Raw genomic sequence first — 7577 nt, 5'->3', positions numbered from 1 at the left:
GCTATTGACCAACCTATTGAAACGGTCGCAAGGCCCTGTGGCCATGCAGTAGTGGTAGATGAGGACATGATGGCACATGCACAACTAGGCGATGACAACCTTCTGATCTATGCCGGGATGACCGGCGGTGTACTGGAGGTCGATGCGGACCACCTTGTACTTGTCTCCAGCAAGCAACTACTCAACGCTGTTGATGTAGTCGTCCACCACGGCCGGGTCGATGGTGTACACCACCGAGAGATACGTCTCCCTCGCGTGGGTCTCCACTCTATGCCCGCCAAACTCCATTGACGCGCCGCCGGACATCCCCTCTTTATGTGTCGTCATGGGTGTGCTTGTTGTGTTGTGGGGCGCAATCGAAAGGTTGAAGATACTAAGGTTATAATGGCCGCAGGAATTAAAGGGGAAGCCGGACGACCAGGAATATCGGCAGGCCCTGATGGCAGTTCTAATTTTCAGCACGTAACTCCATCGTGTCGCACGTAACTGCATCGCGTGGCAACGCGCGCGACACAACCGCATGCATATGGGCCCCCGACATGATCGTGTGCATGCCCAACCACTAGCAGAGCAGGCGTGGAGGGACACGAGCAGAGCGCTCTGCGGTCGCCTCAAGGAAAAGTTGTCCACAAGCCAAGCGCACCGACAGACGTGAGCAGAGTGCACCAACGGATGCGACCGAGCGCGCCGCGGCGCCTAACGGCGAGCAGAGCTTGCCGAGGGACGCAAGCAGATGACGGCACAGTGATACGTGGCAAATAAGACGAACTGTGCGAGCGATGTCGGAGACATCAAGCACGAATCAGATTAGAGTTGCGTGTGTGATACGTGGCAGACAGTTGATCCATCAGAGGTGTTTGTGATGGAATAAGCCGTGTGTGTTGCGGGCAAACGCTTGCTGGTGTATAACCTTAAATTTAACCAAAAAGTGTTAATGCATGTTACAAAAATTGTATAGCTGGAAACTATGTTCAAATACGACTCCAACGATATAATCTATGGCGACATGCATTTGTATTTTATTAGATAATAAATCCTACTTATAAACCAGGACGGGGGTATAGTAGGTAATTAAATCGCAAATATTTTTTTATTAACCGTATGTGTACGTGTCCTCTCATCTTCCTCTCGCACATCTTGTCACCCTGCTGTCGCAGACGGCTTACAGCGCAAGCTTGCGCAGTGCACGGGGGCGTTCTTTTGGCCAAACGGTGGTGCTAATGAATCGTCGGTGAGCCCGTTCCCACGCAACCTCGCAGGTTCCCGTGCAAGCTTCCTGCCCGACTCCGTGAAATCCCCCAAAATCCCAATGCTTACCGGCCTGCTATAAAAACCCTCACGGCTGGCAAGTCCTGCGTCGCATTTTCCCCTCCCTCCCTGTAGCTTATCTTGTCTGCTTCTTCCACAATCGCCAATGGCACCTGTCCGCCATTATCGCTCAGCCACTCCGCCGTCATCAGAGGACAGCTCCAGCTGGGAGGTGATAACCCACAAGTATAGGGGATCAATTGTAGCCTCTTTCGATAAGTAAGAGTGTCAAACTCAACGAGGAGCTAAAGGTAGAACAAATATTCCCTCAAGTTCTATCGACCACCGATACAACTCTATGCACGCTTAACGTTCGCTTTACCTAGAACAAGTATGAAACTAGAAGTACTTTGTAGGTGTAACAGGATAGGTTTACAAGAATATAAAGAGCACGTAAATAAAAACTAGGGGCTGTTTAGGTAAAGAAGCAATAAAGTTAGTATAGCGAGTGTGGAAAAGTGGTGGTAGGAGTTGCAAAATTGTCCCTAAGCAATTGACTACTTTACTAGACCGATAGCAAGTTTTATGTGGGAGAGGCCACTGCTAGCATGTCATCCCTGACTTGGAATTCTATGCACTTATGATTGGAACTATTAGCAAGCATCTGCAACTACTAATGTTCATTAAGGTAGAACCCAACCATAGCATTAAGATATATTGGTCCCCCTTCAATCCCGTATGCATCAATTTCTATACTAGGTTGAAGCTTCTGTCACTCTTGCCCTCCAATACATAGTCCTATCAACATACAACTAACCCTATGGTGTGATCCACACGCGCGCTCATATGATGGGCACCAAAGGACAGCAACATAACCACAAGAAAATTAAACCAATCATAGCAATTCACCAATTACCGATAGGACAACGAAAATCTACTCAGACATCATAGGATGGCAACACATCATTGGATAATAATATGAAGCATAAAGCACCATGTTCAAGTAGAGGGTACATCGGGTTGCAGGAGAGTGGACCGCTGTAGATAGATGGGGGAAGATGATGAAGACATTGGTGAAGATGACAGAGGTGTTGGTGTAGATTGCAGTGATGGTGATGGCCCCGGCGGCGTTCCGGCGCCACCGGGAGAGAGGCGAGAGGGGCCCCCTTCTTCTTCTTCTTCCTTGACCTTCTCCCTAGATGGGAGATGGGTTTCGCCTCTAACCCATGCCCTCCATGGCGGCGGAGGGGCGAGAGCCCCTCCAAGATTGGATCTATCTCTCTGTCTCTCTCTGTTTATGCTTTCCCTAATTCTGCCCTTTCACCATTTCTTAAATTCCCGGAGATCTGTAACTCTGATTGGGCTGAAATTTGGACACGGTTTTTATCCGTATATTGGCCTTCTTGCGCCGAAAGAAGGGCACCAACCGCCTTACGGGGTGGCCACGAGGGCCTAGGGCGTGCCTGACCCCCTAGGGTGCGCCCCCTGCCTCGTGGCCCCCTCGGGCATTGTCTCGCATTGATTCTTCTTCCCAAGAATCACATATATTCCTAAAAAAATCTCCTTCAGTTTTTATCATGTTTGGACTCCGTTTGATATGGATTTTCTGCAAAACAAAAAACATGCAACAAACAGGAACTGGCACTGGGCACTGGATCAATATGTTAGTCCCCAAAAATAGTATAAAAAGTTACCAAAAATATATGAAAGTTGTAGAATATTGGCATGGAACAATCAAAAGTTATAGATACGACGGAGATGTATCAGCATCCCCAAGCTTAATTCCTGCCCGTCCTCGAGTAGGTAAATGATAACGAAGATAATTTTTGATGTGGAATGCTACCTAGCATGATCTTGATCATGTAATCTAATCATGGCAGGAATATTAAGACACAAGTGATTCAAAGCAATAGTCTATCATTTGACATTAAGACAATAATACTTCAAGCATACTAATAAAGCAATCATGTCTTTTCAAAATAACACGGCCAAAGAAAGTTATCCCTACAAAATCATATAGTCTGGCTATGCTCCATATTCACCACACAAAATATTCAAATCATGCACAACCCCCATGACAAGCCAAGCAATTGTTTCATACTTTTGATGTTCTCAAACCTTTTCAACTTTCACGCAATACATGAGTGTGAGCCATGGATATAACACTATAGGTGGAATAGAATATGATGATGGAGGTTGTGTGGAGAAGACAAAGAGGAAGAAAGTCTCACATCGACGCAGCTAATCAACGGGCTATGGAGATGCCCATTAATTGATGTCAATGTGAGGAGTAGGGATTGCCATGCAACAGATGCACTAAGAGCTATAAGTGTATGAAAGCTCAAACTGAAACTAAGTGGGTGTGCATCCAACTTGCTTGCTCATGAAGACCTCGGGCATTTGAGGAAGCCCATCATTGGAATATACACGCCAAGTTCTATAATGAAAATTACCACTACTATATGAAAGTGATAACTCAAGAGACTCTCTATATGAAGAACATGGTGCTACTCTGAAGCACAAGTGTGGTAAAAGGATAGTAACATTGTCCCTTCTCTCTTTTCTCTCATTTTTTCTCTCATTTTTTTCTTTTTTTGTAGGCTTCTTTGGCCTCTATCTCTTTTTTTGGGGCTTCTTTGGCCACTTTTATTTTGATAACCTCACATGGGACAATGTTATAATAATGATAATCATCACACTTTTATTTACTTACAACTCAATATTACAACTCTATACTAGAACAAAGATATGACTCTATATGAATGCCTCCGGCGGTGTACCGGGATGTGCAATGATCTAGCGTAGCAATGACATCAAAAAATGGACAAGCCATGAAAACTTCATGCTAGCTATCTTACGGTCGTGCAAAGCAATATGACAGTGAATGCTCAAGTCATGTATATGATGATGATGGAAAGTTGCATGGCAATATATCTCGGAATGGCTATGGAAATGCCATAATAGGTAGGTATGGTGGCTATTTTGAGGAAGATATAAGGAGGCTTATGTGTGATAGAGCGTATCATATCACGGGGTTTGGATGCACCGGCGAAGTTTGCACCGACTCTCAAGGTGAGAAAGGGCAATGCACAGTACCGAAGAGGCTAGCAATGATGGAAGGGTCAGAGTGCGTATAATCCATGGACTCAACATTAGTCATAAAGAACTCACATACTCATTGCAAAAATCTATTAGTCATCGAAACAAAGTACTACACGCATGCTCCTAAGGGGATAGATTGGTAGGAAAAGACGATCGCTCGTCCCCGACCGCCACTCATAAGGAAGGCAATCAATAAATACCTCATGCTCCAACTTCGTTACATAACGGTTCACCATACGTGCATGCTACGGGAATCACAAACTTCAACACAAGTATTTCTACAATCCACAACTACCCACTAGCATGACTCTAATATCACCATATTTATATCACAAAACTATTGCAAGGAATCAAACATATCATATTCAGTGATCTACAAGTTTTATGTTGGATTTTATGACTAACCATGTGAATGACCAATTCCTGTCATCTCTCTAAATAGATATAAGTGAAGCAAGAGAGTTTAATTCTTTCTAAAAAAGATATGCCCACCCTCTAACAAATATAAGTGAGTGAAAGAGCATTCTACAAATGGCGGTTTTCTATGTGAAGAGAAACAGGCAATCCAAACTTCAAATGACATAAGTGAAGCACATGAAGCATTCTATAAAGCCATACTCAAAAGATATAAGTGAAGTGCAATGAGAATTCTATAAATCAACCATGGAATATCTCATACTAGCATGGTGCATCAAAGAAAAGTGAAAAGAAAATGCAAAAGACGCTCCAAGATTTGCACATATCACATGATCGAAACGAATCCAAAAACATACTGATACTTGTTGAAGAAAGATGGGATGCCTTCCGGGGCATACCCAAGCTTAGACGCTTGAGTCTCCTTGAATATTTACTTGGGGTTCCTTGGGCATCCCCAAGCTTGAGCTCTTGCCTCTCCTCCTTCTCCTCACATCGAGACCTCCTCGTTCTTCGAACACTTCATCCACACAAAACTCAACAGAAAGCTCGGTAAGATCCGTTTGTATAATAAAGCAACTCACTACTCTAAGTACTATTGCAAACAAATTCATATTTTATTTTTTGCATTGTAGCTACTGTAATATAACTTTTCCATGGCTTAATCCACTGATAGAAATCGATAGTTTCATCAAAACAAGCAAACTATGCATGAAAAACAGAATCTGTCTTAAACAGGACAGTCTGTAATAATTTGAACATTCACCATACCTATGGTACTCCAAAAATTCTGAAATAATTAGGAAAAATAAACAATTTGTATAGAAAGACAGTGCAAAAAGTTTTAGAACCGTTTGACATTTCAGTAAAAAAAATGTAAAATCGCGCACTACAACCCAAGTTTGTGTTTTGCACCGCACAAACCAACAAGCAATGTAAACATCCTAAAGGCAAATCTTGGCACATTATTTTTATAATACAATGGAATTGTACAAGGGGATAATTATTTTTTTGAAAAGTTTCTGTAATCAAGATTCACAAAGTTTCTGTGAGCATGAACAAAGTTCAAGGAGCTCCCCCACTTCAACAATGCTTGTCTCTCTCACTTTCCTTTTTGAAAAGTTTTGGGTCCCCTCTTTATTTTTTTTGTTTTTAAACTTTATAAAAGCACTCAATAGAAATAGATGACTCTCTAAAACTTTCGGGTTGTCTCCCTGATAGCGCTTTCTTTAAATCCATTAAGCTAGGCATATAGTGCTCAAGTAATGAATCCACCTGGATCCCAAGGTATATCAAAGCCAATTTTAATTAACAATAATTTGTGATTTAGTAGTGAGCACAAAGTAACATATATCATGTAATGACGAAGTCTAACTCTCTTCCTATGCATCGGCATGTCATAAAAGAACAATTCATGCACACATAGTAAAGGCCAATGCATAGTATAAACAGTTTCTTGCAATTTTATCATATTGGAAACATGGAGAGGCGGAGATGTAATTCCTCTCTCATAATAATTGCAAGTAGGAGCATCAAGCACATGCATATTATATCTATCATAATCATCATGTGTAGTAGTGAAACACAACCTATCAATTTAATCCTTAATAAGGGCAAACTTCTCCGATATAGTGTAGTCAGGAGAATTCAAAAGATAATAGGACTATCATGCGTGGGTGTAATAGCAACAATTTCATGTTTAACATAAGGAACTATAGCAAGTTCATCTCCATAAGCATAATTCATATTGGCATCTTGGCCACAAGCATAGCAAGCATCATCAAAAAGGGATATTTCAAAAGAATCAACGGGGTCATAACAATCATCCTTCGGTAAGCACAAAGGGAAATTAAACAATGTATGAGTTGAAGAGTTACTCTCATTAGAAGGTGGGCACGGATAGCTAATCCGCTCTTTCTCCTTTTGTTCTTTGCTCTCCTCATCATCTTTTTCATCCAATGAGCTCATAGTTTCATCAATTTCTTCTTCCATAGATATAGCGACCCGGCCTCAAACGGTCAAGTCTCTGTGCTTCAGTGTCATCCCTAGATCGGTAATGCTGACAAACACAGCACTCAAGGATTTATAGCAGAGTAGCAGTCACACACTTATTACATCGAATGTCTCAAAAGAGAACTTATTACAATAATATGGCTTAAGGCCATCTAATATGATAACAGCAGAAGGCTTGGAAGACAAAGTGAGTCCATCAACTCCAACGACATAGCTGAGCTGCACGGCAACGACCCAACGAACCTTACTCCTTGTCTGAAAAGTCTGCAACATAATATGTTGCAACCCAAAAATGGGTCAGCACATGGAATATGCTGGCAATATAACACAGTAGAGCATGAACAGAATAATGCTATCACTACATGCATATTTGGCCGGTGGAAAGCTCTATGGTTATAGTTCTGCGTAAAGCCAATTTTTCCCTACAATAAAGGAATATATTTTAATTTAACTATCATGGTGGTTGAACAACATTGAGAAGGTACCCCCGACTCAATCCCAAATTAAAGTAGTTAACAACCCAACAATATTAATTAAGAGTGATGAGATACATGTAATAACTCAAATACTAGATACTCAAGACTGTCCATAACCGGGGACACGGCTAACCATGATTAGATTGTACACTCTGCAGAGGTTTGCGCACTTTTCCCCACAAGACTCGATCGCCTCCGTTGTATTTCTCGCACTTCAAGGTGTTTGAGAAACGGATGACCGAGACACAGTCTTTCAGAAACATTAACTCTCTTCTCCGGGCAGACCATACGGAAGCTACAAAACCCACTACCTGCTGATCCACC

The sequence above is a fragment of the Triticum urartu genome, chromosome 5, assembly GCF_003073215.2.
Source record: "Triticum urartu cultivar G1812 chromosome 5, Tu2.1, whole genome shotgun sequence".
NCBI classification, from domain to species: Eukaryota; Viridiplantae; Streptophyta; class Magnoliopsida; order Poales; family Poaceae; genus Triticum; species Triticum urartu.
The sequence above is the reverse complement of the archived record's forward strand: the minus strand, read 5'-3'. Positions refer to the sequence as shown.